Source organism: Lichenostomus cassidix, chromosome 5 (genome assembly GCF_008360975.1).
Source record: "Lichenostomus cassidix isolate B80296 chromosome 5, HeHo_3.0, whole genome shotgun sequence".
Classification (NCBI taxonomy): domain Eukaryota; kingdom Metazoa; phylum Chordata; class Aves; order Passeriformes; family Meliphagidae; genus Lichenostomus; species Lichenostomus cassidix.
Genome location: NC_139486.1, coordinates 6,030,324 through 6,055,366, shown reverse-complemented (window position 1 = coordinate 6,055,366; position 25,043 = coordinate 6,030,324). Strand labels below are relative to the sequence as shown.

At 44.0% G+C, this 25,043-nt stretch overlaps 1 long non-coding RNA gene across 1 annotated transcript in view; it reads right to left on the bottom strand.

Annotated features, from left to right (window-relative positions):
* Positions 1-8,913: 8,913 nt before the first annotated feature.
* LOC146435855 (uncharacterized) overlaps positions 8,914-25,043 on the bottom strand; it is a 54,794-nt gene continuing 38,664 nt past the window's right edge. The window contains exon 3 of the long non-coding RNA XR_014852856.1: positions 8,914-9,743. This is a non-coding gene — a long non-coding RNA (uncharacterized LOC146435855). The remainder of the gene's footprint in view (positions 9,744-25,043) is intronic.

Here is a 25,043-nt window from a genome sequence, read left to right as displayed (position 1 = left end):
TTGGAAACTCTGTAATCCTAAATTTTGGAGAACAGAATAGATTCTGCTTCTTGTTTGCCTTTCAGCATTGGTATTTGTCACAGCAAGAAAATAGCCAGCCTGCTCATATAAATGTTGGGCACTTGTTCTCGTTTATGACATGTTTTATTTGGAGACAACACAGTTTCACCCAGGTAACAAGCTTTTCCCTGGCCAGGCAGTCTAAATCTGCACCAACAGGCCAGTGACACTCCTCGTTTGTTGTAACCAGCTGAAAACAGCAGAAATTCACTTCCTATGCATGAGGGCTGCCTGAGCCCCTGCAGGTACCTCATTTATGGTTTGTTCTGCCTTATCAGCCATCACTGCTCCTGCCCTGAGCCCCATTGTTGGCTAGAACCAGAATGAGCCATGGCAGGTCCTCCTGTGAGCTCTGGTGGGTGAAAGGCTGAGCATGACCTGGCAAAGCGCATTTTCAGCCCAGAAGGCAAATCCCATCCTTGGCTGCATCCCCAGCAGCCTGGGCAGCAGGGAGAGAGAGGGGATTTTGCCCCTCTGCTGCGAGCCCACCTGGAGTGCTGCATCCAGCCCTAGTTTCCCCAGCACAGGAAGGACATGGAGCTGTTGGATATGATCCAGAGGAGACCACCATGGATGGTGGAATGGAGAACTTCTCCAATGAGGGAAGGCTGAGATCATCAGGATTGTTCAGCCTGGAAAAGAGAGGGCTTTGGGGTGACCCAATTACAGCCTCCCAGTACCTGAAGGGAGCCTGCAAGAGAGATATGGAGACACAGGACAAGGGAGAATGGCTTCAAATTGAAAGAGAGTAGGTTTAGCTTAGATATGAGGAAAAAATCTTTACTGTGAAGGATGTGAGCCACTGGCACAGGTTTCCTGGAGAAGCTGTGGCTGCCCCAGCCCTGGGACTGTTCCAGGCCAGGCTGGATGGGGCTTGGAGCAACCTGGTCTGGTGGAAAATGTCCTTGTCCAAGGCAGAGGGGTTGGAACTGGATGATTTTTAATGTCCCTTCCAACCCAAACCACTCTTGGTTTTTATGATTCTATAACTCCTTCAAGAAACGTCAGGGAGATGCAGAACCTTTCCACAAACCTTCAGAGACTGAATTCATGCATGTAATGTCCATAACTTTCCATCATATATTTACCTCCACTCAGTAGCTGAGGTTCTCTTTAATGCATGTCAAGCCAAAAAATCCCTGAGGTTGGGTGTCTGTACACACACACACCATGAAGTTTTCTGGAGAGCTTTTTGGTGGCACTGAGTGGAGCCACAACTTGGAGGCACCATCCATAAATATGAGTTGCTCCAATACTGAGTATTGCCATGCTTGGGACAGGGGGAGGAGGGTCTGCAAGAAGGCCAAGCTTGCAGCTTTCCAAGCAATCCAAACTGAATTTGTTGTGTAGTGAATCTGTAAATTTGGGCTAGCTGTGACTCCTTCAAGAGGAAAAATGGCATAAAAATGAACTTTGCACAGCAGACATAAACACTTTTTGGACATTTTAAACTCCTTTGATTTCTATAGGAACAAAAAGCTGGAGTATTTTTAAAGATCAAGACATAATTATGCTTGAGAGAGGCAGGAAAAGTACCCTCCATGCTCTCATCTCTCAGAGGTAGTATCTTGAATACCACAGTTCTTCTATTTGGGATCATTTCTAGATTTGTCTGCCTATACCCCTGCTCAGACCCATTTCCAAAGTTCTGGTCCCCAAAGAAATGAATGAATAAGAATATAATTATCATAATTAACTCTCTTCCTTAGGGAGGTAACTTTAAAGACAGACTACTTTCCACCACCATCCCCTCTAGCTGCTAGTGTTTGCAGCTCTCCAGTGCTTTATAATCTCAGTTTCCACCAACACTGTGCAGATATTGGTGATTTATTCCTGTAATTATTGTGCTCTTGAAGCTGTACCAAATGGAGTGTGCAGTTCTGTGCTAAACATTGTGAGTTAAATCCCACTGGACAGGAAGGAGAAAAGCAACACCACTGAGGGCTCTCCAAAGCACATTTCAGCCCTTGCTTGGCAGTCCATCAAGCAAGATGGTCTACAAGACAAAGATGAGAGAAGGGAACATACACAATCCATCTTCTTCCAGTGCAGGCAGTGCGTGCAAGTGATTTATCTTGTGCTTCAAATTGTGTCCCTTGGCCCATTGCTTTAAAATGAGAGCTGACGACAAATTTCTAGGTGCAGGAAATTCTGCTATTTCATTTCAAATTGGAATGAGAACTGCAAGGATTTTAAGACATCGTGAAAATAATTGGTGAAGCCACTTTGTTGCAGTCAGAGGGTTGGTGTGAGATGTGATAATGGTGAAAACTGACAGAAAGCAAAAGCTTAACAAAAACAACAGAGATAATGACCAAACCCTACCAAAACAGAGCATTCTGCAGACACAGAAATGACAGAACCATCTGTTCCCATAGGAAAGCATATTTGCAGATCTTTTTTTTGTTAAAAGTAGATGTGAAAATGTATTTATTTACTTAACTTGGGACTCCCGACCTCATGGGTTAGGTGAAAACCCACCATGATCTTAATAAACAATGAAAAGCAAGAGTCACCCAGGCAGTGTATTGCTGGAACAAATACCTTCAGAACCAGAGCATGCCAGAGTTCTCTTTCTTTCCAACAGGTTAGAAACCCAAAAGGAAGGGGGTTGGCACTTGCCTGACAAGTTTTTCAGCTCCCTCAGCTTTTCCCCATCAGAGAGGTGCTGCAGTCACTATAAATCCAAATGTCACTGTTTCAGCTCAGTGATGTTATGTGTTGGATCACCAGTTATCCATAATTATTTCTCTCATTAGCAACCATTACAGTGCATTTTCCTTCCCATTTTTTTTTCCCAGCTATGTTTCCACTTGCATTAACTCAAAAAACTCTTAGGGCCAAATTAGATCTCAGAGAGTTGTAAATCAGGCAGCGTTGTAAATCAGATGTCCACACTGGTCTAACAGCCACGTAAATGAGATTGGAAGAGACTTGCAATTTCGTTCTGTGGAGAGAAAGCTCTTTGCTTTTTCAGCAAGTTAACTTAGCCTTCCTTCTGAGAGATGACCACACTTTAATATGAACCTGTGAGGAGGAGGAATGAGCCCAAGCAGCACACAGCAAGCTCTGAATGCAAAGCAGCCACAAGCATCTCTCGCAGCAAGCCAAAAATCTGAGGAACTGCACTAGCAATAGTTAATGTTCTACTGAACACCTTTGAACTGTGATGAAGCAAGCCTTGGGAAGACTATTGCTTTGGATAAAATCACAAATTAAGATGAAAAATTGTGGCATAGGTTCACAGCTGTGTTTCATGTCTGTGCTCATTTGAAGGAAGCAGACTTGAAGGCAGTGGTGGAAAGCAATTTATTTACTAGATGTACTCTGGCTTTCCACCCAAAGGTATCAGGAAGGCACACAGGCAGTTCATCAGGGCTGAGGATATATGGCAACTCAGTTGCAGACATTTACCTTGTAACTTCTCACGTCAAATTCTTGCCAAAACTTCATATCAACACATGAAGTCAATTAGTGGAGATGGAGAGCAGGAAGTGCCATCCAGAGCTCTCCCTGCATTGATCAAACTCAACTGAGTGTAGCTCCACACAATTCCCCCATCTCCAAGCAAAACTCAGTTAGAATTTCAGAGTTGGATGTGCCCCAGAGCCACATTAATCACCCTGGGGTGGCACAGCACAGACCTCCAGTGTGCTGAAGGTAATGCCTCACCAGGGGCTAATCAAAGCATCTCTTGGCTGTCTGTACATTGACATGGCAGTGCAAAAAGCAAAACTCAAATAGCTAACTCAAGTGCTCCATCAGAGTTAGGATCCTGAGCCTGACAAAACAAGCTTCCCTCTGACTTCCTCCCATCTCTGTAGCTTGAGAGGTGACCTGCACAATTGTCCCAGGTTACAATATAGATGTATTTAGTATTCTATTACCACCAGCTGTGGGGCATTAGCTGTTATCTCCTGCTGTGACTCACCCCTGATAACAGACAATGAGCCATCAAGAACCAGCTGCATGACTCATGGACTTATCCTATTGTGAGATGCTCCACCCAGGAGGGAGGAGCCAAGCATTCCCACCTGGATATAACCTGGCCTTGGAACTGCCCAAGGCAGCCCTGTCTGCTGGGTTCCCAGAGGACAAGAGCTACCACTGGACCTTCAGGTGGAGACCAGACCTTCACAGGATCACTGCTTCAACTGAACTACTTCACTTGGACTGCTACCACCACCCTAGCAGGTGTCAGGTTGTATCTGACTTTGTCAGTGTTTGTCCTTGCATTATTGCACTTATTTTTAATTTTTTAATTAAATTTACAATCTTGACTTGCAATCTCCCACTGGTTTGTTTTCAAACCAACACAACAATATTCATCATATTGCACATGTGGAGGAGTCATGTATTAGATCTGGGGAAGAATGGATGGGCCAGAGGGTGCTGTGATGTTCTGCACACCTGACAGTGCTGTGGGGAGTCTGTGATCCTTGTCCTTCCCTGGAATGTCCTTCTCTGTGGCTCTCACCGTGGTTCTGTGTTTGCCAGGAGTCCATTCATCCTCGGTGAGACTCTGCTCCCTTCAAAGGCTGCTGGGCTGAGGTACACCCTTACAAAACTCTCTTTATAATCAAGAATTTTGGACCATAAATCCCTGCGCTTTGTGACAAACACAAGTGACACACAGAAATCACTCCTGAAAGGAGGGAGCTTTCAGGAGGAGAAGTTTACAAATAGTGGTTTCCCTTTCCACTCTTCAGAATCAGATTTCTATGTCGATTATATGTTTGACACAGAGACAGATGTCAGTAATTAATACCTTATGTCAAGCTCATCTTACAGGGCTGAAATAAATAACGTGAATGCCACTGTGATTCATTTGAACCATTGAACTCTGCAACATTTTCAGAAGGAAAATGCAGGCTGATTGTATTTACAGGGCAGAAAGCACTGAAAACCACTCATTTGTTTCCCTGAGAGCTTTCTTAGAGCACACATCTGCACAGATTCTATTTACAAAGGATGTTTGAAAGCCAGGATACCACTCTAAAGTAAAGCACTATGAAGATAACAGGCCTGCTGTTTTGTAAAAGGATTACATATTCTTTCTGGTCCCTCTGGAGACAATCTGCTTTGTACCTGCTTTGCTCCTCACCTTTCCCAGTGCTTCTCTTCTTGGAATCCAAATACTTCTCAGATTTCTCTGACCTTGTTTAATCCCCAGAGGAACATGTGTGGGCTATGAATTTGTCCCTAAAAAGCCACTTGACTGGTCATGTCTTCAGCTCTTTCATGAGCTGCAACATCTGCAGTGCAAGAACAGCAAAGGTAGTGAGAAACCATGCAAAAATCTGCTCCTTTCCTTTCACAAAACAGCTGAGCCAAGTAAGTCTCATGCTCAGAAATGGCTGCTCTCCATATGAGAAACTCAGGTTACCTTAAAAGGCATAAAGCAAATGTAAAACCCTGCAGTGAATCAGAAGAGGGATGAGTGAGGGCAGTGGACACCACAGACTAAAATGTCAGGCCTCATGCCCTTCAGAAGTCTTAGAAAATGGGGATGAAAGCAATGGGAGAGAAGAGATGCTCAACAAACTAAGCAGATCAGTGGTTTCCTGACTCCTTGCTCTCTGTTGGTTGGCAAAGCTCAGCAGGATGTCAGTCCACAGTATCCCCATTTTCAGCCAGACACAAAGGGAATTTTCTGACTTTACCACAACTTTCTAAGGAGTTGTTGGCTGCAGCTGTCTGTCTTTGACCTCGATAGTTTCATTACTAGGTTTTCTTAGGACTTCCTACATTAGTTTCTGAATATTTCATCTTTTTGCCTCGTGATGTGTCCATCCCTAAATAAACAGAAACAGAGTGAGACTTCCAGAGAACCTCTTTCCAGAGCTAGCAGAGGACACTTGATCCTGACAGGGATGGAGATGGATGGGGAACACACTTCTTTCATCTCCTTGATCAGATCCTGCAGGTGACATCCAGGCAGCCTAAATTCTGCTCAAGTCCCAGAGCAGCTGCAGCCTCTCCAGCACTGCTAAACCCTGGAATCTCTACAGTGTCCTCTGAGGTGGCCAGAAGGTTCCTTGTTCTCCTGGCTGTGAGGACCTCATGTCAGAGGCTGACAGCTCAGCTACCTCTGTGGTTGGTGCAAGGACAAACTTCACCCCTGCTCAGGGGAGATGAGCCAAATGAACCAGCTGAGGGCAAAATGCTTGCATGGAGCTGACATTTGCTTTTCAGAAAGTATTTTAATACATATTTTGTATTTCTGCACTTTACTTCTGACTAATGATTTGCTTCATGCCCCCAGAATTGGGGCAGAAATCAGACAGGCAGAAACTAATGCAATGAAATTGGTTTAATGTCCTCCACAGCATCAGAAAAACATTTGAACAGAGTGTAACAGAACTACAGATAGTACATTTATACTGAAGTGGAAGAAAGAAAATTCTTTACTCATTGAAAGTGTCCTAAAATAAGCACAGCAATATCAAAGCCAATTAGGCAGACAGTGATGTAATTCAAAGACAAAATAAGGAGCATTCTGTGATGCAGTTTATGAACAATTTATCACCACACTTTGGCTCCAACAGGAATATAGTCGAATAAGCTACTGGCTTCACCTTACCTTTGGATCTCTATATCTGACTCAAAATGATAGAGCCAGGACTTGACAGTGGTGATATAAATGAGCTCTTTCTAATTATTCAAACTCAGCAAAGGGTTTTCTAAAAACCACATTGAATATACTAAACTGAATTAATTTTCTTTTATGGATTCCCAGCACAACTAAAATCAGTAGGTCAGTGGAGCGAAAAAAAAGAAAAGAAAATCTGTGTGTTGAAGTGACAGCATAAATCCATAAGCAGATACAAAAGTGAAGACCCCCAGCAGCATGGGAAGGGAGAACATTAAGATAAAGAGAGTATGTCCACTGCTGGTGGAAGGAAAGGAGTGTGGCTATTGTGCAGGTCTGAACCTGGACAGGAGAACCTTTCCTTATGAGGAGCCCTGTGGGAATTGGGGAGTTCTTGGTCAGCATGAAGGGATTCAGCCTCAGTTGTATGAATGTGTCTGAAAATAAAACCTTCTTGCTGCAGTCCCTTCTGAGGACACACCACCAGGTCTCACATCTCCTACATCTCCTGCTCCCTCACTAGGCTTGTTCCCATTATAGTGCATCAAATTTTCACTGGACAGTCAAGCTAATCTAAGGGAGTAATTAGCTCAGATGGTCTTCCAGGAATGAAGAATAATCAGGAAGGATGGGAGGACACATAGACTGTGCTCTGGCATTTTCCCACTGCCACGAACCTTGTGTCAACAGGATGTGCAGCCCTCTCTTCCCAAACTGCAGGGCCATTACAACACTGAATTTGTCTCTACACCTCTGCCTGCCTTCAAGACTGTGAGTAAATCCTGCTGCTTGCTTTGGAGGAAAAACTATTCCCAGTTTTCAGCCTGCCGCTCCACAGACAGTCAGACCCCAACATCTGTAGCACTGAGCCAGCAGCAATCAAAGCCACACACACTATTCTTTGCCACTTCACTCCTCCATCACAGCCCCAGCCAGGCTTGTTCTCCACTCCTGTGAGTCAAAAAGGGACAGAGAGCACAAGTTCAGCTTGGGGAATGTTTCTCAGATAAGTTCTGCTTTGTAAGCCTGCTTGACTTTGTTCGCTGCCATCTGAACTGCCTGAAAAGGAATCAAACGCAGCCTTTCCTAGCAACAGGGTGTTAGAAGAGGATCAGACTTACAATACCTGCGGTGCCTAAAAATGGAGTATTGTAATGACTACAGTCAGTCAGTTAAACCTAAAAATCCTAAAATTAGAGCCTACAATTCTAGCATTTGAAGGGATGATTTTCCACTTGAAGATTTTTAGACTTGAGCACCTTTCTCCCAGCTTGCTGAGGGAGCAGCTTGTCTTATGAAGAAAGCTGTGCTGCTTCCCAGTTCCTCCTGGGGACTGAAACCTGGATTTGCCTGACACCTCACCTTGCACTGTTTTTCTGTGTATGGTGATTCTGTTGCAAATGCCATATAAGAAGCAATTAATACCATATGGTTGTTCATCTCCAGCAGCAGAAAAATTATTCTACGAGGGTAAGATTAGCAATGGTTAAACTGTTCTAAACTATGTTCAAAGTCTTCAAAAAACAACTGCAGCATATCTTCTTTCAGCTTTGGGAAAATGTAACAGCTTCCCTTATTATTATTATTTCTAAACATTTTCTGTGCTCAGCCTTCACCAGGAGTGCTGAGGCTACAAATGCTTCTTGGCATCTGTAGACAGTAATATCCCTCATTGTCGGATGGCAATGTACTTTTCAAGCCTCATATTCACAAATCTTCTAAATGCCCTGGAGATAACCAAGTACCACTGTGTACCACTATGATAACCCAAGGCATAAAGAGGGTAAGAAACTTTTCATGCATTACCAGCAGAATCAGAGCTGGGTATGGAGCCCCCAAGGCCTGATCCCTCATTTTTCTTCTAACTTCTCACCAGCCACCCCTCTCCGAGTTACCAAGCAGTTTGTCAAGATTTCCAGACTTTATCTGCTGGTTCTCTTTGTTCCCTTCAGCAAAATCATTCACTTTTAAGACTTAGTCCATTGCTTATGTAAATGGAAAAGGCGTTTAGAAATCTTAGCATGGAGAACTTGGATTTTCATTCAGGAAAATCCACTTCTGAGTGAGAGAGAGATGTGGCCAATTCCTGCACCATTCAGTTGCTCTCTTCCCTTCTGCAGATCCACCTTGCAAGCAAATGTCTGATCCAGCAACCACCGTGCTGCCTTGCAGCCACTTTTGGAGCCTCAGCCTCATGCCAAGTGTACATTATGACACCAGAGAGACAGTGGGAGGAGGTGAGATCTCACAGCAAGGTACAGGGAGAGGAGAGGAAAGAAGGAAAGGAGTGGAGTGGGAGCACCACAGAAAGGCTGTGTCTCCTCAGAGGAAAGCAGTTGGAATGCCCCTGGGGCAGCAGCAGCCCCTTTTGGGTCCTCTTGCACAAAATGAGGAGGACAGGTGTTTTATTGCCTTGGCTCTCTGCTGATGGTGGACACATGATCGAGCTGGACATTGATGAATTTGGCCAGAGTTCTCCAAATTGAATCCACGCCTTTTCCAAAGCAATTTCTATAAGGTGACACCAGCAGATGTATTTTTCATTTTAAAACAAGCAGGCTATTTTAACAGGGGTTAATCCCAGAATGGAAGAACAAAAAAATCCCCGGAATAAGGTTTAGCTATTGAATTTTTTTAATCAGTGTGTGTAAAGGTCACCATCCACTGCATCTCCTTGGGCCATGCCCTGCAGCCACTCACACACTTGAGGCTATCCAAAAGGGAAAGTACCCATGGACTGTCTCCTCAGCTGAAGACTCATCCAGAGGGCAATCCAGGCTCCCCTGGGCTGAAGGTCCGAGGAAAAGCCTGGTTAGTGGGGAGCTGGTTTATTTTTCTAGGCAAAATAAATAACTGTGCAACTCTCTTGGTGAGGAGGTGGCAAAAAAGGGAGTCCTGAACACATTTAATCCTCCATGAATCCAATTGCTGCTCTGATAAGACTGGTCCTCAGCCTGCCAGCTGCAGTCTCTGACATGGGAAGAGCTGAGGATTCACAAATGGGATGATCTGTCCCTGTTTTTTCTCCATTCTTACAGGCAAAGCTGGCAGAAGTGATGTTATCCTTCCCAGGGCTCAGCAGCAGGGGCTCCTGTGGGGAAACAGGGAGAGAGGTGTTAAGGAAGCTTCCCTGAGAAATCACCTGTGGAGAGGCCACAGGAAGAACTGAAATAGAGGACACACAGGCTCTGCCAAATTCCTTAGTTCTGCATGATGCCCTTGGATCCCTTTGTGCCTCATTTGCCCCAAAACACACCTTGAAGGAAACATTTGTGACCTCAGATACCCAAAACAAACCACTTACCACAGCTGTCCATCAAAAATGGCTTCAAACAGGTTTGTTACAGATGGGAAGACCAGAAGAAAGTGAAGATTATTAGTATCTATCCCCAAATCCAAGGACCAGCTGATACAGCACCTGCAAATTTGGCAGCTGGGCAGATGCAGCCCCTGGTCTGCCTGAAGCTGCTGAAGGAGCTTTGTGCAGACCTTACAACCAAAGAGCTGAAAACATGACAGTAGTGAGAAAACAAAGCCCTTCCCTGTGGAGTGGTTGCTGGAGGAGTGGGAGAACCTGGCTCAGAGGGAAGCTCTGTTGCAGTTTGATTGCTCTGGGGTGAAAGGGAAATTCTATGTCCAGGGGACACGTGCTGCAGTGCTGTTTTCCACATTAACCTCACTCTTTTGTTCATAAGAGACAAAGAAGAAGCATGTCTTGCAGGGCAGCTAAAGGGAGACATCCTCTCCAGGGACTCTGACTAGACTTTTATAGCATTTGCTGGCTGAAGCTGTCAAGGTTTGTTTAAAACCCTAGGCTGGGATTAAAATCAACTCTAAGCAGTTACTTGAAGGCTTCCATTCCATCTGAGGGATTTTTTTTTTCAGAAGTTCTAGTCGACCATCACCGATATCTTACTAATTGATTTCGAAAAGAATAGGTCCTGCAGAGAATTTGCTTGGATATGCAGAAAAAGGGAAAAAAATACCTAGACCAATTCCTGTTAAAGAAAAAAGCAAGCAGAAAACAGCCTAGAAAAGACAGACAATCCCAGTTAGGCAGCAGAAAAACTACATAATTACAAATGCACTGAGGGAGTCACGGTCTTGGTGAAATTAAAAGCAATTAAGACAATTACTGATTGTCTTAGAGAGCAAAATCAGCAATGATTTGCAGAGTCACTGTGGAAATACTGACCAGAATGTCTCTGCCTTACGCCCCCTCTAAGACACCACCTCATGCTCTATTTTCATCATCCTAGATTTTCCCTGAGAATAAAGCATTTTATATGATCTGTTATACACCCAGGCAGGTTTGTAAGGAGTGACAGTAACCGGTGACTTCTTTTTTTAGCCACATGACACAAGCCTCAGACTTCAGGGCTGCTGCTGGTACATGCAGCAGACAGTAAGAATTTCACATTTCTCCCTTACCTTGCTGCATAATTTAATTTCTGTCTGGTTGGCATTTTTCCTGCTTTCTCTGGACACCAAAGAGCAGCCAAATTTCAATATGAGGGGGAGGCTCCTTCTTGGGGGTTCTCAATGATATTCTGTTCTCTGAGGTATGCAAGGGTTGCACTCCAACACCAGGTTTGGGGCTAGGAGAGAATTTTCCCTCTAGGTAAGATAAGCAGGAATTTCGAGACGTTTCTGGCTTACCCCCTTTATATGCCTTTTTTTCTTTTCCATAATCTAAAGGAAAATCTGTTTATCGAGTTCTCTGGTATCACAAGAGTGTAAAGACATTGGTGATTCCCTCAATGTCTTCTGTTCTCTTTCTGTCACACACTTTAGGCATTTGCTTATGTACTACAGGCCCAAAATGGGACATGATTTCAGGGCTTCTTGGTATGAGGATAAGCCTGGGAACTCCTTTTGAGTTCTGCTTGGTGTCCTGCTCTTGCAAAGGACTGAATTCAATGCCCTGGTCCCTCTTCCAAGCCCATGTTTTATATTTCATTTAATGAAAAAACCTCCAGAAATTCACATAAATAAGATGAAACATTACCAGGCTGCTGGGATTGTACTACAGCTATACATGAACATATCAGTTCTAGAGTATCACCTGAACCTACCTAAAACCCGGATTCTGCATGTTACAAATATGGTTCATAATATCTATGTTTTTCTGCAATCTTTCTATTCTGACAGTGTCATGAACCCAGACACTTGAAAAAGGAGGAGGAGGGCCAAACTTTTGCTAAAAATATCCAGATATTGGTTGCTTCAGGCTATGCCAACAACATTAGGTTTCCTTTAGTACAAGAGCACTTTCAAGAAGCATTTTAGCCATGTAGTTAAAAAGGCCAGTCTTTTAGGAGCCACAGTCTTTTATGAGGATTTTATTTGCCACTCATCCTGATTACCACCTCCCACCTTGCAGATTCTCTAGAGCAATGGCTAATGTGACAGTGCCAGTTTATATAATATACTTTACAGGCAATTCAGTTTCAGTGTCTGAAAATAACAATTGCATGGAAAAATACCTTGCTTGGTTTTCCCTAAGAGACACAGCAGTGAGCATGCTGGATTTCTATTCTGATCATTTTTATTGGCTTCTGTTTCATATAAGGATGACATGGCACCCACAAGGGCAGTGTGTGGGTCTAGTGACACTCCAGAACATAAACATTCACAGAAATACTGAGTCATCAAGGTTGGAAGAGACCTTCAAGATCGTCTAGTCCAGCTGTCAGCCTAATCACCCCTGAACCATATTCCCAAGGGCCACATCTGGACTAGGCTTGAACACTTCCAGAGATGGTGACTTCACCACTCCCCTGGGCAACTTATTCTGATTCCTAACCACTCTTTCAGTGAATTTTTTCCCTCATATCTAATCTGAACCTCCTCTGGGCACAACTGAAGGCCATTTTGTCTTGTCCTTTTACTTGTGCTGTTCTCACCAGAAGTTGTGTCCAGCTGGGCTCTCCCTGCCTTTGCTTTCCCCAGCCTCAGCCTTTCTGATCTGCAGTGCCAAGCCCTTTGGAAAGGACAAACCAAATAATACAACTGATAAGAGTCACAGCAGCGTGTGCAGGCTGTGTTCTGCAAGCAGACTGGCCAGTTTTCCAGCGTCCATTATTGTTTCCTTTAAAAAATGACACAAAATTTTGAGTCAAGCTGAAAAACTGCAAAGCACTCCAGAAATCATTGTAACCATCTGGCCCTGTGGTCAGCAAGGAACTTGTTTGCCTCACACTAGGCGACAAATCTTACGTGTTTTAAAGGATTGCCAGTCACAGAGTGAGCAAGAAATACAGTATTTGAGCCCCAGTCTTTGAAAATATCCTGTAGCAAGGCACTACTTGGCCTTCTGCTTCCTTTAGATGTGAGCTACTACCTTGATGGATTGAAGTGCTCGTGCTCTGAGCAACTCCACTGACAATGACACATCCATTCTGTCCTTGGGGTCACCACTGACTGCACTGCCCTAGTCAAGTCCAATCACAGCAATATTTGTCTTGCTTATACCTGCCAGTGCTGCAGGGCACTGCAAGCAAAGAGCAGCCTTGACAGTGTGTTAATCAAAAACCAGGAGAAAAGAAACTAAGAAACTTCAGCATCCCTCACCAGCAGACTCCTACCTCTTTGTGTTGGGGTGAGCTTGCTGCTTGTGAAATAACATCTGCAGAAGTTTTTATTTTGCATCAAATCAGTGATGGCCTCGGCACAGTGTGGTTTCCTTTAGTGAATCCCTAGTTTCCCTCAGTGTATCCCAATGCTATGCTATGGATTCCCAGGATCTGAAGATCTTAGAACTGAGTGACTAAAGCATCATGCTCTACATCCAGGTGTTTTAGTGTCTGTGTAGTGTAATACAGAACCTTTCTTAAACTGAGCCTACTTTAAACAGGCACCAATTTATTTGGATTGCAAAGTTAATAGTGGGAATGAACACACATATCTCTGTTTTGTACATTCCTGGATTTGATCACTATCTCAGTACAAATGTCCTATCACAACAAGTGGTTGAGGTCCAACCAAACCAAGGACCTTGATATGATGTCTATGATTAATATTTAGATTCTTTTCAAAGACCACCACAATGTTGCCAAGCGAGACACAAATTTGACAAATACACAGTTTCTGAACAAATTCTATTCTTACAATGGATGCATAGATACCCTTTCCCCCACAAGAAAAGCTCTTTTCCACCATTGCACATCTGTGATTTTGAAGAAAAGATGCTGAAGGAGAAGAGCATTTGTTAGCTGTCCACAGATATAGCCTGAGTGGGCAGTCAACCTCAGCTATTTTCTTTTCATCAGGATATGAACCAATGCATGACTAACTAGATCAAAGCTCCTGGTTTTATATCTTCTTGTTCAAAAGATAATGCATACCAACTGAAAATGTGCAGATTTTTTTATTAAATTGCTAAATCTCCACCAGCACGCAGCTGTCCATTTCAGAGTAAAACTCTGTATTTCAAACATTACAGACTCAGGCAAAGATGAAGCATTACTGCATAGTTTTCAATCTTGATTAAAACAGTATAAATTGGAGGCCAATGCTCTCATATGGTCAATTAACCCAGACAGACACTAAAACAACTGAGAGCCCAAAAGCCATGGAATGTCTTTATAATGCTAGTTTAATTATGATCAGCTTTGCTGTCTTAAAAGACTCATTGTGTAATTCCAAATAATAGCAACATGTAAATTTATTGTGGTATCATTTTCTTAGTGTTTTCATTTGCAATCTCCCAAGACACAAGCAGTGAAAGAAAACATCAGTTCCTAATGGTTAGAGACACAAACAGAAGATCTGCTCTCTGGTTTCAGAACAATACAAGCCATGCCTCTCCCTTATGTTTGCCAGCAGCACAAGGACAGCCAACCCTCCTCTGCTCAGCACTGTGGAACACACTTTTCTCTATCAGCAGAGAAACCTAGAATCACAGAATGGTTTGGGTTGGAATCAGCCTTAAAGATCATCTATTCCCAGCCCCCTGCCATGGGCAGGAACACCTTCCACTAGGCCAGGTTGCTCCAAGCCCCATCCAGCCTGGCCTGGAGCACTCCCAGGGATGGAGCAGCCACAGCTTCTCTGGGCAACCTGTGCCAGGGCCTCAGTACCTTCACAGTAAAGAATCTTCTCCTAATATTTCATCTAAATCTACTCTCAGTTCAAAGCCATTCCCCCTTGTCCTGCCACTACATGCTCTTGTAACAAGTCCCTCTCCATCTTCCTTGTAGGCTGACTTCAGGTACTGGAAGGCTCCATTATTAAGGATAAACCATGAGAATTAAAGCACATTTCACTGCAGACTTGAGTGAAGAGGTTGTGTATGAGATGAGCTCCTCCTGAGGGCTCTGATGATCAATCATTAAAATGCTTGTCTTACCTCCCCTAGCCAGCCTCTCCCAAAGTTAATACCTATGGTCAAATGACAAATTTTCTTTTCATGCTTTTTCTCATTTCCTGAAGTGTTTTTTTACTTCCAGCACTTTCAATTTCTGATCACGGTGTTTAAATCCATCAGTAAATTCATGGAGTCATTTCATTTTATTATTCACTTCCTTTCTTATTAACACAGATGATGCATCAACCCTCCATGCTAACCCCCCTCCCCAACTTGCTGTGCCACCTCTCGAAGAGATCAGAAGGTCTGGCACAAAACTCACTCGAGCATTTCAGATTTGACACATTTAGGTGAATTTAACTACTGGCTTGTGTGACAAAAACAAAAATACCCCTTTGACACAAGCAGAGTTAGAGGCCATACAGGCGTTTCAGAGGCATGGTCTGGCAGACAGTTTGCATAACATTCAGTGTTATAAAAGCACAAATCCTTGATGGCTGTGGAGCTCATGTTACAATATCCCTGTAGGGTTCATAAAACTGGGCACATGACAACCTGGGCAAGTGACTCCCACTGGAGGAGTGAATATCTACTTTTGAAGACATTACTTGCTATTTCAGTTTGGAGACAGCGTTGCTAGTTCTCGTTGTTGTTGCCATAGCTGACTGATCCCATACTCTGGTGATATATTACTCTCCCTTGCCTGCCTTCCCCAATCACTGCACGTCTGTCAAAAATGTTAGAATCGGTTGGCACAGCTGCATCATGAGTGGGAACAAGCCAGGTCTTTTGGAAATCCTATGAATTTTCATAGCCTGAACCAGTTAGCTACAGCACCTGGCTGAAATTTTAGTGCTCTTTAAGGCATTGAAAAAAATCAGTCAGCATTTAACAGGTCTGAACTATTGAGGCTGGAGGTAAAAAAACCTACAAAAACAAACCCAATGACAAAAAAACGGTCAGTCACAGGGGACAATTGTGAATTCTGAGAAAGCAATTGGAACATTTAATAGACTTTTTAAAAGCTCTGAATGAAGTCATGAAGTCCTCAGACATTGAATTAAGATATCCACAATATGCTCTTCTGAAATGGAGCCTTGGATGTTTCAGAAGTGGAATAAATTTGGGACTTCCTACTCAGTGCCAAGACTTCAATTCCAACTTTTAGTTGCTTCACTTCAATATTGTCTAAACTTACTTTTTTCCCTGTGTGTTGAGATTTAGAAATGATGCTGTGCTGGCAGGAACTGTTATTAGGTGCTGAAAAATTCAATCATGCAGAAGGGAGTGGGGTGGGGGGACAACAAGCACCAGGTTATTTATTATCTCTCTATAGGTGCCCTGTATTTTGTCAAGGCAGCATCCTAAGGAAAATTTCACTGTGCTTATAAAGACAAGGCAACAATGGAAAATCTGGTTAAAATTCTGGAAATTCTGATAGCAGCCCTGCATTTAGTCTGGTTTAATTCAGCTACATGCCCTCAATATATGCCAATCTAATTAAGAACTGGTGAGCAGCTATTAATAGATACGTATCTTGGATGCTAATATTGTGGGCTTTGTGCTCCTGCCTAGCAAAGCTGAGATGTTAGAGGTAATAGGAGTATTAGTGTTAAAAAGCTGTCACATTTGCAAAGGCAGGTGAACAGCCCCCTGTGGGAAGGATCTTCCCATCCAAGAGCCCCTGTGAGCATTCAGAGTGCCCCTCTGCCCACCTGATGCAAAAATTCAACATTTACAGCTCCCAAGAGGTTCAAAGGATTGGCTGGTCTTTGAAAAGCATGGATGAGGAGGAGGTTAACCAGCAAGAGAAGCACTGTGTGGAACAGCAGCTAATGGCTCTCACCTCCTCCACCCCTGCACACGACCCTGTCTGGCTGTTACAGACCTCTGAGCTCAGTGCAATGGGAAATGAATAAAGCCACAGCCTCCATCAGGGGAAACTGAGCACATTGCAGAGTGAGACTGGAGACATCCTGTGCAAAGGCAAACTCCAAGAGACTGCCAAAAACCGATGAATTTAGCAGACAGGGCTACCAGTCTGGTCAGATGGAGAGAGAAAATCTTCTCAGGTCTGCAGAAACTCCGTGTCAGAAGGAAGATGATCATCCCAAAGCTTTGATGAGTTTTCCTGTCATCATGGGCTAGACTGTCATGCCCATGCTAACTTGATACTTGAAGGGATGAAGGGAAATCTGATATTAAATTGTTAGGTCAACTGAACAGAAAATCAGATGGAACAGAGACCTGAATCTCTGTGATTCCTTTCTCTGTGTTGGTTATCTAAAGGTGAGACATCCAAATTTGCCATTCTGCCCACTGGCACTGTTTTTACACAAAGTGTCACAGATATTGTGGAATAACAAGTCCAAAAGGGCTGCTTGATCAAGTTTTACAACAATAAGTGCTTTTTTTGACAAAATTGGGAAATGCTGCAGGAAGGTATCAAATTCCATCAGTGCTTTCACCGGAAATTACATTTCACTGTGATAGATTCAATCATTTTGTTTCAATAGAATAATTTTAGCTACCATTGTGACAAGCAGAAATAAGAGCAAAATGTTCTAAATTACCATTACGAAGCATTTCAATCAAGCCATTTCACTGTTTCAGGAACAAAAAAATTCCCCAACTTCACTTGGTATTTAATTTTGACTCCTAGTGCTTGTTTGAAAATAAAATTGTAAGTTTCCTGCAGAATGAATATTTCATTTTCTGACCTGTCACGTTCAGTAAAGATATTTCAAATGTAATTCAGAGGAGTAAAATGGATTCATTTCCACACACTCTTATGGGATACTGTTTCAGTTGTGTCCTGGTCTGCCAAGAACCTCCTCCTCTTCTCACAGGGCATCAAATAATATTTCATGGACCACAGCAGTGAGCTGCACACAGTCCATCAGCCTGCAAAACTAGCCAGGAGGGGTCTTCATCACTTGAAAATATTACAAAGCCAAATTCAGACAAATCTAATAAACCAGGGGAAAGGAAACCTATTTCAGAGAGCACTAGAAGCAAAGAAAATGAGAGAAAATAGAGTTAAAAGAATACATTTACCCATCTCAGGATTGGCAGTAGATCTCCCACATAATTTGCAGAGATAGAATGGGCTGCCAATGTTTGTATTTGATAAATAACTCAGACTCATAACTTCTACTATTTTATTTTTTTACAGTTATTTGTATCTGAGAAGGAGTGGAGGGAGACACCACTAAGGAATTTTAGTTTGTGTGCATTTCTTTCACCCACATACTTCGTGTGCACTTCTTTCCAAAGAAGATTCTGCTTTTCTACAACAGCTAATGCCTTATGAGAAGACACTTTGGAAAGGGTTTTTTTGGTTGGTTTTTTTTTTTTTTTTTAATGTGGAGAACAGACCAGAGAGGTATTTCTGTGGTTCCTTCTGTCCTGCACAAACTCACACCTGGGCAGGGGGAGCAGTGGAGATGAAGCACCCTGGAGGAATCACACAGGGAATTTCAGCTGAAGAATCTCTTCCCATACAACATGCTCAAAGATTTGCACAGTTTGAAGGCATTTAAATGTTCTCTTTTTTTTTTTTTCACTTACTGATATATTTCACATCTTAAAATAGTGCTTTCTCAGCTGAGAGATAACACGGAGGGTTACTGAAATGAGCACTGCGTTCTACAGAAGTCTTGAGCACATTTGCCCAAGAGAAAGGGGAGAAGGGAGCAGGGACAGGCAGGGGCTGTGATGCACAGCTCTGCACTGGGGCAGCACCAAGGTGTGTTGTTCCACCCCAGTCACCATAAAAAAACAGTTGGGATTCAACCGGGCTGGGACCCAAATGGGTGCTCTCAACAGCAGGCACAGCCCTGAGCAGGGAAATAAATACAAAAGGGATGTCCAGGCTGCTCCTCCCTTTCTCTGCTTCCACATGGTATAAAGGCCAAAAACTGCTGTTGAGTCCCTTCTGCCATTCCAGAGATTCCCTCAATCTGCAGCCTGGCCCCTCAATGGGCTGCATGCCATGAAGTCAAAACGCTAAATCTGGGGGTGACTTGAGAGGTTGTTTGCAGCCAAGGGGCTGCTAAGGGGACCTTTACCAGCACATTGTCCTCCTGTCCCCACTCTGCCTCCAGATCAAACCACCCCTTCCAAGCAGAAGTGTCCAGGTCCTTCAGCCTGATCTTCTGGAGATCCTTGCTCTGGGAGCAAGTTTTGTGGGGTTGTCTGAAGCATCACCTCTTTCCTGTGCTTTCCATCTCCTCCCTGAGCAACATCTGAGCTGAAACAGGTAGGAAAAGGAGAGGGTGTAAAGTTAAAGGGTCTGAAAGAGGCCACAAGCATGAACCTGGGAATAACAGAAACCAACAAAGAGCCCAAAGCCTTTATGGAGAGGTTGCAGAGATGGCTGCACTGCACCATTGCTGCTTTCAGCACAGGGCACCATGCCAGGATGTGGTCGGGGCAGAAGCATCTGAGCAGTTCTGAGTCCTGTCTGTGCCTTTCCTGGTGTGAAAGACACACTCCTTCTGCAGGCTGTGCAGTGGGGATGGATTTAATTTGCTTTTCATAGGCAGCTGTCCTGAGTATCAGCCAGAATGCAGAGATAGGACGCTGACAAGCTGAGCCAGCCATCAGCAGGGTTTTGTTTCCTAGCCTCTCTTTAATTGCAGTGTTAACTTGTCGAATACCACAACACTGCTTTCCCATGACCTTTGCTGTTAGCCAGAGGCTTCAGGGCAAGCTGGATTGCTTCTGATCCTCAGCAGCAGCTGTGGGGAGCAGCCCATTGCATTTAGGAAATCTGCAACCAGAGGGACTGACTCAAAAGCTTTAACTGAAGTGTGAAATTTGCCTTCCCCTCTCCTCTTAATCAGCCCTTCACATTTAAAACCCCTGTATCTACTTTGATGCCACCACAGAGGGGGAAGAAATAGCTGCTGAATACAAATTATGGTTTACTCATTAATGATGGATGTTCATTAAGTGGGCCAGCTAGTGGTAGTGTGCTCTTGTCTGGGAGGGCCTCAGCAGCACGACAGAAGGCTCTTCAAAAAGCAGCACTAATTTTAGGGGACAAGGTGTCCAGGAGAAATGAACAGTTGTCCAAAAGGGCAGAACATGGAATACACATCCACACCCTGCAGGGAGATTTTCTTGCAGGGAATGTGTGTATTTTCCATGTCCTTTAGGTCAAGCTCTGCTCTGTTTGTATTCCCTGCTGATGCTTCATGTCTGGAGCATGCAAGCACATTGTGTTGCTTCAGGCCATGCAACAGCACTGATTCAAAGAAAATCTTTTCTGTGGTCACATCCCAGCTCTGTTGGCTTTTATGTGCATTCCTCTTCTGAGGATGGGTGGTCCAGTTCACAAAACGAAAATATTGTTCTAAAGAAAATTTAAATTTTCCACCTGAGACACAGTCAGTTAAAATTATTTTATCCAACGTTAACAATACTCCTTTTTTTCTCATGCTTTGCGATAAAGAAAACACACGGTGGAAATATTACAATGAAGGATAATCAAAATATTATTGTCCCTGCTTTGGGCAGGAGGTGACTGGGACCATGGGGAAGTGATGACTTGGGTTGCCTGGTGCCCATTTCTTTTTCAGGCTCTGGACCAGCAAACAAAGGAGAAGTACAGCCAAGCCAAACCAAACTCTCTTGGCAGAAGCGTAGTGAATAGAATTTTATCAGTAACAAGTTGCAACATTTTCAAAATATTTCCCTTGGAGACTTCTCATATACCGTGAGCAGTGCTGCCTGCTGGAGATCTGGGGTTGATTTGGGGGCAGGACAGGTTTCTTTTCGAAAAGCAAGAGGCAGGTAAAGAGCTACCAGGGTTCTGCAAACATGAGATCCTTCTTTTACTTACATCAGGTTAAATACAGCAAAACAGCTGATATCATTGTAACACTTTGTCTGAATGAATCGATGCCTTTGAGGCAGAAGTTCAAACCCCAGCACAGTCCATTCAGCACTTCATGATTCTCAAATGCAGAAGTATTTAGCCAGCCTTGGTTCTTCAGGTGAGAGCAAAATCCTGCTTGTGCTGCAGGGTGATTCAGAAGCTCACAGAACATCATGTCCTCAGGATGTGATTTCATTCATGATTTGGAACGTCTCCTTACAAAGACAGAGGGATCTGGAGCAGTTCAGCCTGGGGAGACATTAGAGCACCTTCCAGTACCTGAAGGGGCTGCAGGAGAGCTGGAGAGAGACTTTTGACAAAGGCATGGAGTGACTGGATGAGAAGGAATCACTTTAAACTGAAACAGAATACGTTTAGACAAGATATTAGGAAGAAATTCTTCCCTCTGAGGGTGATGAGGCACTGGCACAGGTTGTCCAGTGAAGCTGTCAATGCCCCATCTCAGAAAGTGTTCAAGGTCAGGTTAGAGAGACTTTTGAGTGACCTGGTCTGGTGGAAGGTGCCTCTGCCCAGGCAGGGGGAGTGAAATGAGATGATCTTTAAGGTCCCTTCCAACCCAAACCATTCTGTGATTCTATGATACTTATCCATGTACCCACAGCTACACTTGATGTGTCACTCCTAAGAAAGGTGACACTTCATTACTGTACGGTTTTTATAACAAAAGGCAGAGGAATCTGAGGCTTCTGCCTTCACTGCTCTCTGAACCAGCTTGTGCACACACAGCAAACACTGGGTAATCTCCAAATATTTCTCTCTCACGGCCACACAAGTGGGTTAAGTTTGTGCAACAAGATCAGTAAAATATACCCAACTGATCTGAAAACTTTGGTTTAATTAGAGGGAGGCGAACTCTCACAGTTCAGTCTTTGACAAAAAGCAGGCTGCTCTATAACCTTCCCTGACTGTTTTGATAACCAGCACCACAGCTCAGCTGCTAGTCTGCGATCAGGAGCTGTTTGGGATGGGAACAGCAGAGGATGCTTCACGCCAAGGGATCAACACATCTATCTGGGGCAGTCGCAACACAGCCCACGGTCCTATGTCTGGCTCATCCCCACGCTACTCATCCCTTGCTCCCGAAAGAGCTGAGCTCCATCTGCAAACTTAAAAATGGAAAAAAACAAGCAAAGTTTTTTTCTCCCTCCATCAAATTCTCTCTGAGCAGACAGCTTTCAGAAGACTCAGCGTTTGCTGAGTTGCAGGTTCCCTTTGGGTTTCTTGCAAAGTGGTTGCCCACAGTCATCAGATCTGCTTGAAAACCTTTGCCTTCACCAGTAGGAAATTAGATGCACAATTGCATTTCCCCAGGGTTTTGGAATGGTCTCTGTGGCTCACAAAACAGAGCATGAAAGAGGCAGGTTTGTGTCAGAAATGCAGACGATAAATGGTAGCTCTCAGTGTGAAGATTTATTTATTTAGCAAAGTCTCAGAATGTAAAAGGACGACTTGAAAGGAAAGGGCAAATGTGATTCTTATTTTGTCCACCACATGGAACTTCTTTTCCTAATCCTTTGCCATTTGAATATGACTGCTCCTGGAGGCTGCCAGGATCAGAGAGATGAAAGGGCAATCCTTCATGTAAGCACCAGCCCTCCACTTTAAAAGCTCCCCATGCACTCTTTCAACTTTCAACTGCCCCCAATTATATGTTTTTAACATTTGAAAATGCTTTAGGATAGCAGGTGCCTCTGTCACTCGTGTATTGTTCACATGTCATCACCCTCTGCCTGCCCTCTCCCACTTTAAAATCTCTCCTTTCTATCAAAATTAGCATAAATGGCATGTCTCCTGAAGGAGGAAAGGTGGGAAAACAGAAGCGGTGCAGTCCTCTGGTACATGCTGCCTGTTTCCCAGCCTGATCTCTGTGCTCTGAGGTGTTGTGTCTAATTACAGCTCTTCTGCTATGGGAGGAGTCAAGCTGGGTGCACACACCTGAATTATCAGGGCTGTGACTGCAAAGCACTGGTCCCTTACCCCTGAGGGTCTGCTTGCTGCAGCCAAGCCAAAAGCTGCTTCTGGGCTCCATGATTTGGGCTCCATGATTTGAGCTCCAGGTGGAGCTGGCAGAGCTGGAGAGAGGAGAGGGTGAGGTTCACACACCCCCTGAGCAGCTGTGGCTGTGGTGACTGAGGATGGGGCAGTGAATCTCACCTGAAAGGATGAAGGAGCAATAGCAGAGCATGCAGGGCAGGTTGTTAGTTTCTTTTCAGGGTGGCAACACACAAGGCCACATTCTTTCTGTATAAAATATGTGGGTAGCTGGTGCAGCCACACTGGCTTCTAAACTCCTCTGAGGATGATGATGCTGTGAGGTCCATGCCATCTACCATAGAAACCCTGTGCTTCACTCAAGTGATGAATCCTACACAAGGGGAGCTACATCCTGGAGCTACAACAATGTGGGACAAACGCTTAGCTTTCAACTCCCTCTGTTGCATTTTACACTCATAAAAACTCAGCTGAAGGTTCATCTAGTACCACACCCATCCTCCCTGCTGTTTGAAGCTAATGAGCCAAGTCTACCATAACAGGCAAGCAGCATCTCCTGATGAAGGCTGGATAGCCCATAAAAGACCCAGGGAGGGAGCTGCTCTACCTTGGGTTACCCAGTAGTGGAGTCTGTGTAGGAAACCAGAAGGTAATAAAACCACACCATTTAAAAATTCATATCTGCATAATGAGTCCTGCAACTGCTTTCTGTACCCAGAATGAGTCAGGTCCATATGACTGGGGAGAGCTTTTGGAGCAGGAAGGAAGCACTGTGTGCTCCAGGTTGTTCACACAGACATTAGCACTGCAGGGAGAGTTTGCAAATCACCAGGCCCTGCTGCAGAGCAGCCAGAACAGCACAGTGTGCTGCATGGGCTGCCATCTTGGCCATCCTTATTAAAAAATAAATCATGGACAGAAAGGGAGGGGTGTCTTTGTGCTGCTCTGTAAGGGCTCCTGATTAAGCATGCTGCTGCTTTTAATGACCCTCAAATCTGACCTTTCAGTGCCTGGCAGGGGGCAGTGCTTTGATTTTACAGCATCAAGGGCACATGAAAAACAGATTCAGATGATTAAGTTAATCAATAAAAGCTTTTGATTCTCATTTCTTTGTAGAAAGCTGGATGGCTTAAGGGACTGAGAAGAGACAAAACCATCCTGATGTGTCCTCATTACCTCAAGCCTGATCACAGATCTTACACTCATGGCCTAGACACAACCAGTGACTATTAAATACTCATCTTTACCTGGGGATGAAGCCTGGGAAGGGCTAATGAATACATTGAAGTGGGAAGGAGAAAGTTTAATGCCTGTGCAATTCCTGTGGCCTTTGTTTCTCCATTGCTGTCTGGAAGAACTTGTGCTGGTCCATCCTGACTTACTACCTGCTAGAAACCCTCAGAAAGTGGAAAGATGTGATCCCTACTGCTTTCAGTGCTCACCCTCCTTCCACCTGAACAAAATGCCAGGTCTAAGTTTCATCTGAACATGAGGAAAGGGAGGGGAAGAGAGCAGCTTTTCCAGTGTCTCTCATCCCCCTACATGAGCCGTCAGCTCAGCCTTTGGGGTTGCAGCTGCAGGATGCTCTTAGAGAAATTCCCACTCAGGGGGGCATTGAGGTGCATGGGAAGAGCAAGAGAAATGTGTAGGGCATTTCTCCTAGCAGGATAGGAGCAATAAAGCCAGAGGGAATGTCTCTGAATGTAAATTCATAACAGTGAAAATCTCTAAATTCCAGCTCCCCCACAGCCTTTCTGGTGGCACAGCTGAGCCAGGTGATGTAGGATAGATCTTCATATTGCAAGGTCAGGAGAAAATACTGCTATTATCTAGTCTGACTTTTTGTGTAATATGTACCTGAGAACTTCCTGGAAGTTTTCCCCATTTGAAGTCGAGCTCCATTTTGAAAAATACCTAATCTCATTTTAAGACATACCAGCAACAGACAGCTAACAAGAATATTCCATATCTGCTGCAGTGATTGCCTGCCACTTCCATGAAAAACAGTCTGGTCCTAGTCTAGTTTTAATTTGTCTGGAAATCCCAGTGCCTGCATACAAGGCTCCAAAATGGAAATGCAGGTTTAGCAAAGATGCACACAATGTGTTAGCCTTTTAGAACATCTGCAGCATGACAAAAAGCTCTTTCATGGGGCTTGTCACCCATTTTTTCTCAAAGACAAGTAC